Below are 12,454 nucleotides of genomic sequence, written 5' to 3'. Positions count from 1 at the left end.
TATCCCAGAAATTTGGATAGAACATTATTTGAGACCTAAGATTAGTCGTGACATAAAAAATATTCCTGCGCATGCGCATTCATCATCAAAACACTTCAAAATTCTAAAGTTATATCTCAAAATATGATACAAAAATATTTGCAAAACAAATACAACCATGAAAACAACGAGAATATTGTATCTAGTAATAAATATTTTGATTGACTATGAATAGTGCATTCAACATGCAAGCTCATTAATTAGTTCGCTCGCTTATAAAGTTAGAGTAATGAGGCTGAAAGTTTATTCGCGCGTACAAAGTTGTTATGCATAAATCTTCTGTCTTTGCAGTCTTTCCTCTCTGTGTGTGCCATTCATGAGCTTGTTTATCCAAACGAAACATAGCAACACATCCAGCGGGTCTCCATCTTGCGCGAAATTTGAATATGTATATAAAAAAAGTTTTTATTGCCCGGCCCGGTTGGTGTTTCGCCGAGATAAATCTGCCGTGACTCAAAGCAGACAAATATCCGACACGAAGGAGGCAGAACAGGCAGAAGCACACACAAAATCCAACACAACACAGACAACACACTAGGTAGAACTTTGCGCGCTTTGCCGAAACAGACAAAACCGCGCGTCCGCTTTTTATCCACACCTACAGTTTGTCCTATTTAATGATGTACATTAGCCATCATTTATATTGGTGCTTTTTATTGAGCTAGTTTAAGTTTAAGTTTACCATTATTGTAACGCAAGTCTTCTCTGAAAGTAGCGCAGAACCGAATCGAAAACTATTCACTAATTGAAACCATCAACGCGTTGTGAAAGCTATACTTGTGCAGAAATGCAAACAAATCAAATTTAAACGAATATATACGTAAATAAATGTTGCTTTTTATCGTTTTTCGCAAATTTGAAAAGGATTATAGTGACACGCCGTGTGGAGTTGATAACGAACGGGCGCAAGCGTTTTGTAGTTGCGATTACGAAGCATGTGTGCATCGGCGGCTACGGTGTGCGAGCAATAATAAACTTTTATACCTAAGTGAGTCAAGGTTAAATTAAATCGATTCCCTATAAGGATTTAGCCAGCCGTTGTCGCGCGTTCGCTGTTTTTATGTGCTCTCTTTTTGCGATGAATGCGCTTTCGTGTTCTGGACACCAACAAAGTTGGGAGCAGCCCGACGACTACCTGGGAGCAGCAATACAACACAGGGTGTTATTTTCACTTTCGAAATCATTTCGAGGTCAAATTATTGCCAATGGAATGAAAAACAGGAAATTAAATCGGATAATTAATTATTATTTTGACAAATATTAAGTACCGATTTATAAACATAAATTATTGCATCCGCACAAGAATTTAATAATAAACACTTCCTTTTATTGAACCTACAAACAACTACACAAGTATATTTTCTCTTTGAAGCGACACTTTTTCAATGTACATACTTACATCATACATTTTAACGGCGAGTTTTGTACTTAAACTTATCCAAAATTAGTTTTATGATAATTTGTATCTTAAAATAAAGTATCCGAGCATTTGAAATGTTTCAGGCTGTTGTTGCTCTGCATGTTTTCGATAAAACTTATTGAAATGTGTTATATGTTTGCTATTTGCTTATTTAAAATAAAATACATAGTTGTAATTTTGCAAATTTATTGCATAACCATGAATTTTACGTTTCTAATTGTTTAACATCGTAAAAGCTTTGTAGGATCAAAGCGAGTACAAAATTCTCACAAATTTAATTAACTGAAAGATGGTGGTGATAGTTTACGTCAATGAGTACTCGCAAGTGTGATGAACATATAGAACATACGCACGATGCAGTGGGCAAATCGTTAATTTTTGTTACTATTTATGCGAAGAAAATTGGATGATTTTGCATCATAAAGTAGTTATTTCAAAACGGAAATAATTGATTAAAGTTACACTGAAAAGGTGATTTAATAAGCAATGAGTTACCAATTTTAGAAAACCAGAAGTTTTTTAATTTGTAAAAACAAATATTGTTGTAACATCAAAACTAATTGGGATACTAACTTTTGATTTGCGTATTTTTGGTGGTAAAATTAGATGAGCAGCGCCAAAATATAGAAAATATTGTTATTTACACATAATTTAACAAAAAAACTAGGAAAATTACAGAAAATTCAGCGAAAATAATTAATTTAGGATTATCTATGCTTCCAACATCGTAATTATCAAAAGTTAAAAATTATTAATTAACGAAACATTGGAGATATTTCATATAATTGCCATACTCTAAGACAAAATTAGTTCTGAGCATTCTTTTTATACCTAATTCAATATTAACTCTGTGAACTTTAAGTTTTTATTGACTTTTGAGTTTAAAAACCTTTATCAGATAAAACGCACTCACGTTTTTCCACTTACTGGTACTTCTAAGAACAACTAAACAAAAATAATTCATAATAGATATTATTTATTACTAAATTCTAAACAAGTTTTTTAATATTTTGTGAATATCTCTATAAAACCATGAATCACCTTTAGAATTAAGACCTCCATTCTAATCCTCGAATGAATAAATCCACTAATAATACACGTTTAATATTCGAAATTTTCTACCCGCCGGCGCATTTCGTATGCCTACGATCTCAGCATCTTCAAACAAATTACTCGTATACATAAACACAGTCTTTTGCACATACGCACCGAGATCGTTAATACCATTATCAATAAATACTGCGATATTGTGACCTCCTACAAACATTTATTTACTTATTTACTCGCTCACACCAGGTGTGTATGTTCGACTACTGACTACACAATTTATAACGCGTGTGGGCATACCTAATATTTTTCTGCTTCACATTCATCATCGGATTCATTAAGTCACAATGCTTGCCTAACGACACCGCCGACAATTCAATCGCGCTTGTCAATCCGGGATAAACACCCGAGCATATATTTCTGATAATAATTAGATACACACGGCAAAAAGACGAAACGCATTGTAGTCGCGCGCGATCGCCGCCGGCTTGTAATCACGCCTAATGATCGGGTTTCGTTTCGCGTGCGGCGTGCGTATAGAAATGCCGGTAATTAAGGTGGCAGCGAAATGCCTAGAGTCAATTCTTGTCGAGCGGCATAATTGGTATTTAAATTTTATGCGATCACACTATAATGTCTCCGTGTGAGTGTGTGTGTAGCACCTCGCGATGTGACTTTGAATTAGACACACTTGCGAGTCATACGAGTTTGTACACTTTCATTGCTGGTAGAGGCAGAGGTAGACGAATCGAAATGCAGAAATGTCATTGCTAATAATGCTATTACGGGGCTTGTGTAATGAGCGGCGGACGAGATGAAAGCTCACGTTTCGTATATATGCAAATAAATAAATGTCCATAATTCTATGGCATAGCGTTATTTATTATTTATTAAAATTAATAACGAGCGGAAGATGTTTTTCGGATTAATCATGCGAGAAATATTTTAGGACAAAATTTGCATTTTGGAATCAATTGCAGTGGATATTAGGTTTTAATTGGTACCTTGAAGTGTTTTGTTTACTTTATGACTAAGGCCACTGATAATAACAATAATAATGATAATAAATAATAGGAAATAATTAAACAAGCTTCTCTTCAGCAATTATCGATTAGTTTGGCTAATTTTTTATTATTTTATTGCAGTGTTTGCTAAAAAAACACAAAATTAATTGAATATCTACAATAAATTACTAGTTTTTCACAATTTCTTTGCTACAAAATGCCTATAAATATAAAATAAAGTCAGTAGTGTTATGTTATTTATAATTCCAGGATGACTGAACAAATTTTAATGATATTTAATATGAAAACATCAAGAAAACTAAAGAAAAAAATATGAAACAGAACTATTTTCAGTCATTGCAGTTGAACGCGAGTCATTTTAATTTGTTTTCATAAATCAATGCCAATAAAACTTCAGCATCATGAATGAATAATTATTTTAAGCCGACATTTATATATGAGAGGGTGTGAAGTTTGCCAGGACAGTTAGTGGGTTATAAAACAAGAACTAAACTTCCACTGCTTGTTATTCTTGCTACAGACATATGACATTTCTACTCAAAATAAAATAAAACCGTATTATTATTATTATTGACCCGAGTCTATGTTGATAGCTAATAAATATATAAATTTAAAAATATTCAAATAACTTGTTCCGTTGCTCTTACTCGTATACTACAGCATGATGGCATTTTACGCTTGCTTATTCTCTTGATGCTGTTTACTCTGTTATCCCGTCGAATCCACAACACGATGCGATGATTCATAAGCATAAGTATCATGTGCGCGGAACACACCAGCGCGCAGCCAGCGGTCGGGGCCAATCGTTCAAAGGTATTTCAATACCCGGCAATTACCATCGCTTTCTTACACACGCCACTGAACAAATTGACATAATGGCTGTGCCACCCACACTCGCCACAGTATCTAAGTCAGTCGATCGCGCCTGCAAATGCCGCAAATCGCCTCAATGCATTCGCACTATCGTGCACCTACTACAGGTTGTAGTAAGATTGTAAACCATTACCAATATAATGATATCATGTGTAAACATGTTGTTGTAGTACTTCCAACACCTTGTACCAATCAGCGAATGCATAATATAATCTCCAGAACAATAACAATCACGCGACCTTAAAATTCACCCTGAAACTTCAATTATACACCAACCTAAGTACTCTTACTATATACGAGGATATAAAAAAATTCAGAAACATTAAATCTAGCACTAGGACTTTCAAAAATAATTTTATTATTACGAAGATAATCTCCAAGTTTTATATTAGAGTTATAGTACTAGTGCTGATAGTTGTTATTACTATATGTAATTGTTTATTGCATTTTTCATAACCCACAAACTACAAGGACGATTTTTCTCTAATAAGCGCATCTTCAACAGCGCTAATTTAAATAAACGGCGTATTAATCTAGCGGCAAATGAATAAACATCCATATTATGATTTTATAAATATATAGTTCGTAATCTTTACGACTCTTTAAAATATTAAAATTATAATGCAAAAAAATGTGAATAAATTATATTAGTGTCGGTTGCCCAAGGAGTCAGAAGTCAAATAGTGCCGTGAGTGAGCTATAATAATTTTATTACTTATATGTCCGTGTATAATGTACTTATTTATACCTGTATAGTATAACCAATTCGTAATTGCTATGTTTGAAGATATTTTCGTTACTATTATGCGCGACGGTAGGTGGTCCGCAAGACCAATACCAAAAATATTTATTAAAATGTGTAAACAAATCAACACAATTGATAGTTTAATTTAATAGAAATAAAATAAACTAGCATTTGTGGGCGTTGACGATTGTTTCAAAAGTACCTTGAAATTTTTTTTTGTAAAAACTGCAGCAAACGCTCGCGAACAATATAGATGTATACGCAGGTAATTATTATGCTAATGGAGGTGTCATCGAAACGAGTGATTTATTGCTTATTCCTGAATTCGCCGTGCTCGTAGGTACATACTTGTACACTTATTAAACGGTCATTGATTATACAATCAATGGCCTTAGTTGGAGACGCAGACAAGAGAACAAAACATTTCAAGGTGTTAATTAATGCCTAATCTACTGCAATTGATTTCAAAATGTAAATTTCGTTCCAATTTGAATGCAAAAAGAGGCATTTTTGCACATATTGACAAATTGATTTCAAAATGTAAATTTCATTCTAATTTAAATGCAGAAAGGGATTTTTTTGACAAATACGACAAATACTAGGATAATAATAATTTGTTTGTTTTAGTGATGTGCAAGAGTATTAAAATAGGATTTCAACGAATAAAGTGAAAAATAAGTAAATTTCTGTGAATTCAGCAAGAAAATAATTATTTTACGCTAGAAAAGACGATGAAATATTTGTTAAAAAAATAAATTTCATTAATAACCCATTAATTTATTTGCTACGAGAAAAACTGACGAAAAACTTCACTAAAATTTGCGAAATTAGTGAAATATTGAATAATTCCCTTCCTAATTTTTTCTTGAACCAAGGGACACGAGCAACGGACATTAAAACATTTCAAGCAATAAACTATTAAATTTTACTATGGCGCCTGGAAGCTGCGACACACTTATGCTGTAAATATGACCCATATTCAACTCGGAACACGATTCCTTAGACAGAAGTAATCTCTATTTATAGAAACCCATTAATTCTTTCTTTCTTACATCTGTGCCATGTAGATGTGAGTGTGCAACCACAGAGATATGAGATTTGTGATGTTTTGCCCACTGAGTATGTGTGTATTTATCAACAACACAACACGGTGACGCATACATCGTGGTCGAGCCGCTCGATTATGCTAAACAGGATCACGAACAATCATTATTATTACGTATTAATCATTACGTATTAAATAATCAGCGACTACGTCGCGAAAAAGAGTATGAGCTCATCTGTGGTCAAACGTTCGAGAATCGCGATTTTCTTATATTATTCTTCCACTATACGCGTAGTAATACGAAATTTGCACATTACGCCATTATTATATTTATATATATAAACCGACATAAATTTCATGAGTCAATTATGCAGATTATGAGTTTGTTTATAAATAATAGCCAATGTACGAATCGACATCGACAATGATTGGCGCTCACGACAAGATAGTATAATTGATTCATGTTTTTTGCTGGAATAATTCAAGCCGTTGAGTAAACAGCAAAACGAGTGAAATAATTGCGGATTAATTGATTTGTGCATGCATAGCATTTAAATTTGTGCGGGCGAATAATAAATCGGAATAAATTGATCGTTCAAACAATCATTTCATATTCCGGCAGACAGAAATGTCAAGGCGTTGTTATGTAAACAAATTTTTACCCGAAAAATTTCAATCTTTAATTAGTTAATTTATTTACTGAAACATTCGTTATAAATTAAACTTATGGAGATATTTACCAAATGCAGAATGACAAAATTTGACACGCTCGTTAATTGCCATCGTTACTAAATCACGAATTTTTTTGAGTATCTACAAATGCCTTATCTTGTTTGAAACCGAGCATTCAACAGGAACTCCTCGCGCGTTCGCAAATTGCTACAAGCATGTTAAACACGTTAATTATGGTCCTCACGATCAGAATTAATTATTCACCCGTGTAGGTATGTGTTGGAGAATACGATACGAAAGATGTATTTATAAGAAATGAGTAAGTTAGATAATGAATGTGTAAATGACTAAGGATAGGCTGATCGGCGTGCTCCCTTGCAGGCCATTAATCACACAGTCGATTGTTAATTGATTGTCCTGTCATTTTTATGGAAGTGCGCATATCCAACTCAAACTCAACTTAAACCATTTTTCAATTAGCTGCGCGCAGAGATGCGCTGTTTATTATACTAACAGTGCCATTATAACCCGGAACATAATGTGTATACATATCTATAAAATCATAATCTATTTAAAGCGCCGGCGGATCTTTTTTGCTTTTTTCTCTTTTAAGTTTATAGATTTTTGTTTTGGTTGCGCGCGAATTTTGTGCTAAATGGAAAAATCAACATGTGAATTTTAACGGCGCTTGCGAAGGCGAACATTTGTTTAAACAAACGCGTTTTAACGATTTTAGTCAGTGAGCGCTAGCCAGTGTCCCCCTTGGAGCGCGTGTAGGACCAGAAGTTGCTCCAATGGTCCAAAAGTCATAAAACAACCACATAAATATCAATTAAAACGAAATTTAATACTTCAACTTGCATGCATACGCGTATTTTGTGTATAATAAAATTGTAAATGGGGACATTAGAACATTAGAATGAAAAACTTATTTTATTATGGCCTGGCTATGGCTGGAGATTAATTATAACATTAATTTTTTTACAGCGAAAAATAGCTTTTTTTGTGCAGCACGGTGTCAGATTCACATAATTTTTCATTGCTTTGACTGACAGATATGTATTAAATCATATTATATAAGAAAGAGGATAGTTTATCTGATATTCTGTATTATTTTCTGTGCGTTTTTATCAAAAGTTGAACGTATATTGCATTTATTGTCGACGCTGCTGATTTTTATCGTGTATAAATTGAAAGTTAAGAGCGATACAATGTTCATCCTCAAAGAAAAATGACAGCTCGCACACTTTTTGTCGAATTAGCCTTAAATCTACAATAACTGCCCTATATATTAATACTTGAATTATTTTTATACCATTTTGAATAACTGAGTTATAACAATTTGAAAACAATCTCAGTCATTCAAATCACTGCTTTGTTTGATTTTCTTTAAAGTATGGATGAGTCAAAATATTATTTAAATTTAAAAGTAATTCTCCCTATAGTTTTAGTTATGATCTATGTATCTTTTGTCAAAGCTTCACATTTTTATCATATTTAGTTTCGAATTTATAGTAATTTTTAACTCGTTTTTCCTAATTTTTTCACGAAATTTATACAATTCAAACTCTTTTCCTGGTTATATTTAATCTCCCGTACATTTCTTCTTCACTAAACCTATTACCATTTTTTTCTGAATTCCAATAGCTCCATTAAAACACAAAAAAATCCAAAAACGATTATATTGTAAATGAGCTTTTCACACCAACTTAAACGTACATTTAAACCTATTTCCGACTAGGTAATAAGTGAATTAACTACAATTATGCACGCTAATCGAAAAAACTACTCGTTAATAACAAAAAGCAACAATTTGTGAGGAAGAGCACACACGCGCCAGACACGCGATTCGCTATGCCTCTTTAGTAATATAGATTAATGCAATCGTGCGCTGGATGTAAATACATCATCGCCGCGATTAGCAGTAATCGCTGAACGTTCATCAATCCCTCCACTCCGCTCTTCGACAATCGACGACGTAGCATAGCGTGTGTGTGCACTTAATAAATTGGCCGTTACGTCGCCGTTGTTTGCGGTTAGCCGCGTCACGCCGTCTACAAAACGCGCGCAAGATGTAAGTATAATAGTGGAGGTGTGCGGATGCCATGCTTCAGTCACACTTCACTTGCGCTCCGGTTGATGCCTAATGATGGCATTAGGATTAGAATTACGCGCCGACCGGAGTTTTCTTAAATATTACTACGTTAGTTTTGTTAGTGTACTGTGATACCAACGGATGATAGATAAACAGGAAGATTTTCGTTTTGGGTAAGACGCAATTAATTACTATATTAATTTCAACTATTGTTTGTATAATGATGCATCTCTGCAAGTGTGGTGCATCTTTATTGCTTCTTTATTTAAATTTGCCGTCGTTGTTTGCTCAGTGAATTTATGCGAGTGTCGACGACACAAATGAGTAATAGTTTGCGGTTCATATCGTACGATTTTTAGACGAATTACTTACTACTCACAGATGTAGCTACGTGACTTTTCATCGTTTTCTAGAAATTTGTTTAGAATTGCGTTCATTTAGATACGGTTGTGAATGCAAATTATTATGATGCATACGCAGAGAATAAAAGTATTCGTAGAAATTTGAGAAATGCATTTTAATTAATTTATTGCATTCAAATTCCTTATAATAATTACTGAATAAGTGCTGAAAATAGCGCCACCATGCCAATTTTTAATAGCAATCATAAATATTTAATCGTTTGTGAGATAGTGTGGTATAATATTCGCAAATAACTTTTGGTATTGCTTTTTTGTCTTTTTACTAAATTTGCGAAAACGTGCTTTTTGCAACAGTTTTAAAGGAACTTCTATCAAATTTACGCAGATTTCGAATTAAAATAATTTTTTCAATCATTTTTAATTATCCTAGAGCAATAATTTACCAATCAATCAATAGAAAGTGAAATTAAAGTTTTTTTCCTTCTGAAAAAATAATTATTTTCAAGAAATTTCAGAAAAAATGATTAATAAATTATAGTTTCTTGCTCAAATATAAAAAATTATTATGCACAAATAAAATTATACACTATTATTTAACTTTGTAATATTTTTCAACTTTTCCCAATACATTCACGAAGCTTTGCCAAAAACCTAAAAATACCCACACTAGTTCAATTACATTTATTTCGAGCTTGTATTTTTATTCGCCACGCGAAAACATTTGTTTTCCGTATATTCTTAGTCATACGCAGCTTCCCCAATGTCTTATCTGCGTGCGTTTTATGTGTTTACAGTTTACGCATTGCGCGCGAATATATGCATTACAGCATCCAACACAAAATAAAAACCAGGGATTTAGGTTGCGACCAAAGCAACCGACCACCCATTGCCACGAATTACGATAATTTTACGACAAACACGCTTTCAACAAGAATATCTACATGCATCCGATGTACACATTGCACATCCAATATTCCGTATTAATAAACTTGTTACTGCATACGCTGCAAACCGCTATATTTATTCTAAAATATTGATTTTAATTCACACATTGTTATTAATTACTCATCGCTGTTATACAGTTCATATAATGCGTGTGTATTTACGATGACTGTGAATTTGAACGGGTGCCAAAAATGTGATAGGGTGGATGATTTAGTAGTCACGCTTTGCTGCGTGCATTTTGCGTTTCATGCAATAAAATGTTCACGTATTCATGTTACAAGGCGGGATGTGAGACGCTATGATAAATATTCAAATCGACTATCGCACGATGTGGATAAATCGCTACGAAACGCATTAGTTCTAATTATATTTTTCGGCTACAATACAACACCTGTTACAAAAATATTGAGCTGCAATTTGTATTAAGACGGCTCCTGGCATCTTGATTAATCGCTCGAGTTAAAAGAGGAAAAAGGGATTAACTGTCCGCTTGTTGTGCATGTCATTTGGATTGCTTCAGGGTGGTCTGTGATTGCTAAGCTGGTAGTATTTTTAAATTTTTATGGGACACATATTTCTTGGGAAAAAGGAATTTATGCAATACATACTTAAGGTTTCACTTTCTGAGTGATTAATATTATTTCTTTTATATTTTCATGCCAAAAATGCAAAATTATGAAAATAATTAAATTTTAATCATTTAAATTCAATTTACTTATCTATTTATTTTCTCCCCTAATATTCTTATTTGGTAAATTTATCGCATGAAATAAAAACCGAGCAAATTGTTTGTCGTTTATGTTTAAATATCTTTGCGGTGATGAAATGTGTGTCAGAGGTTAAAAAGAAATCAACGCCGACAATAAAATATGCTAGTACGTTCGTTTCGATAAGACATTTTACCAATTTATCTAATCAAAATGCATTAATAATTAGCATGTTGAAAAAAACTACTATGTGTTAATGTCATATTACTTTATTATTTATGTTTTATGCATTTACCATTACCGCAGCTTCCATCTACCACATATTAAATAGAATAAATATGATTAAAATTATTGCGATAAAAACCACCATAATTAAATTGAATTCATGTGACTGCGGGATTATGTATTTCACACTCAACTGAAGAATTTTATGCATTTACTGTGCATTAATGCAGAAAATAAATTTAAAACTCACTTCAAACGCAAAAGAACATAAATTTTCTGCACTTTAAATTTATTTATGAGCAAAATATTACTTGAAACAAATTTTCAACTATTTTAAAAAGCTTCGTGTTTAAAATAGCTTCACTTTAATTAATTTTTTTACTTTTTACTTCAAATTAATCCAAAAAATTCTCGGAAACTTTCAATTACACTAAATTAACCACCACGAAAATAAAATGTTTCTAGTTAAGTACGATGCGGGTAACATCTAAAACGATTGCGCTAATTAAATGTATCTACGAGTTATCTTAGATTGCATTAAAACTTTACTTAAAACCTTATTATGTAACACATACATACTTTATTTCACACTAGTTGACCACTACAGTTTGTACCTCTTTTTTAAATCATGCTGTGAGAACTAAACACAATTGTTCATTGCGAACACAATGTTAATGCAGTAGTGGTTCATTTCAAATACTTGACAATGTGTTTGTTTTTATGATTCTGTTTGATGTTTGATTATGCTTTTATTTGTTACTTAACCACATTACATTTGTGTGAAATCACATTAGTATCATGCTACGAAGTTTGAGACATTCGGATTTAATCAGTCGGTAGTTGAAAACAAAAAAAAGCGAAACAGAACAAAACAATGTAATAAATAAATGCAGATTGTCCGAGGATGGGACACGGCTGAATCCACATGAATGCGTACGAAACGCAATTGCATTAATAAAATTATCTTATTGTCATAGGTGATAATTAATTTAACATCAAATTAATCAAAGTTTTATAATTTTTGCAATTTTTTAAAATTTGTTGGCAAATAATTAGATTTTCTGATTTATTTTATAGCAATTTTTTTTATTAATTGATAAAATCTATGACTAACCATAAAAATTATTTTGTTATCAGCTTTGATTTTGTAGTTATCATGATTTTTTTGCGATTTTGACAATTTAAACTACAAAATTCCGCTTTTTACTTTTTTATTCGTTAAAAATAATTCAGTAAAATGAGGCAGATAATTTT

General features: G+C 32.5%; 1 protein-coding gene across 5 annotated transcripts in view; it reads left to right on the top strand.

The window, feature by feature from the left end:
* Atf3 (Activating transcription factor 3) overlaps nucleotides 1–12,454 on the top strand; it is a 28,046-nt gene that overhangs the window by 1,202 nt on the left and 14,390 nt on the right. For 2 of the 5 annotated variants that reach the window (XM_065303679.1, XM_065303676.1), the window contains exon 1: nucleotides 8,972–9,134. The exons of the other annotated variants lie outside the window; for them this stretch is intronic. The gene's annotated coding sequence lies outside the window, so the exon portion shown is untranslated. Of the gene's footprint in view, nucleotides 1–8,971; nucleotides 9,135–12,454 lie in introns of those variants that run through there. 5 annotated transcript variants of the gene reach the window in all.

The sequence above is a fragment of the Atheta coriaria genome, unplaced genomic scaffold, assembly GCF_025399875.1.
Source record: "Atheta coriaria isolate IRGN ID8LTWV9N9 unplaced genomic scaffold, Caltech_Dcor_3.1 hic_scaffold_5_pilon, whole genome shotgun sequence".
Classification (NCBI taxonomy): Eukaryota; Metazoa; Arthropoda; class Insecta; order Coleoptera; family Staphylinidae; genus Dalotia; species Dalotia coriaria.
This window is presented reverse-complemented; position numbering and strand designations above follow the sequence as displayed.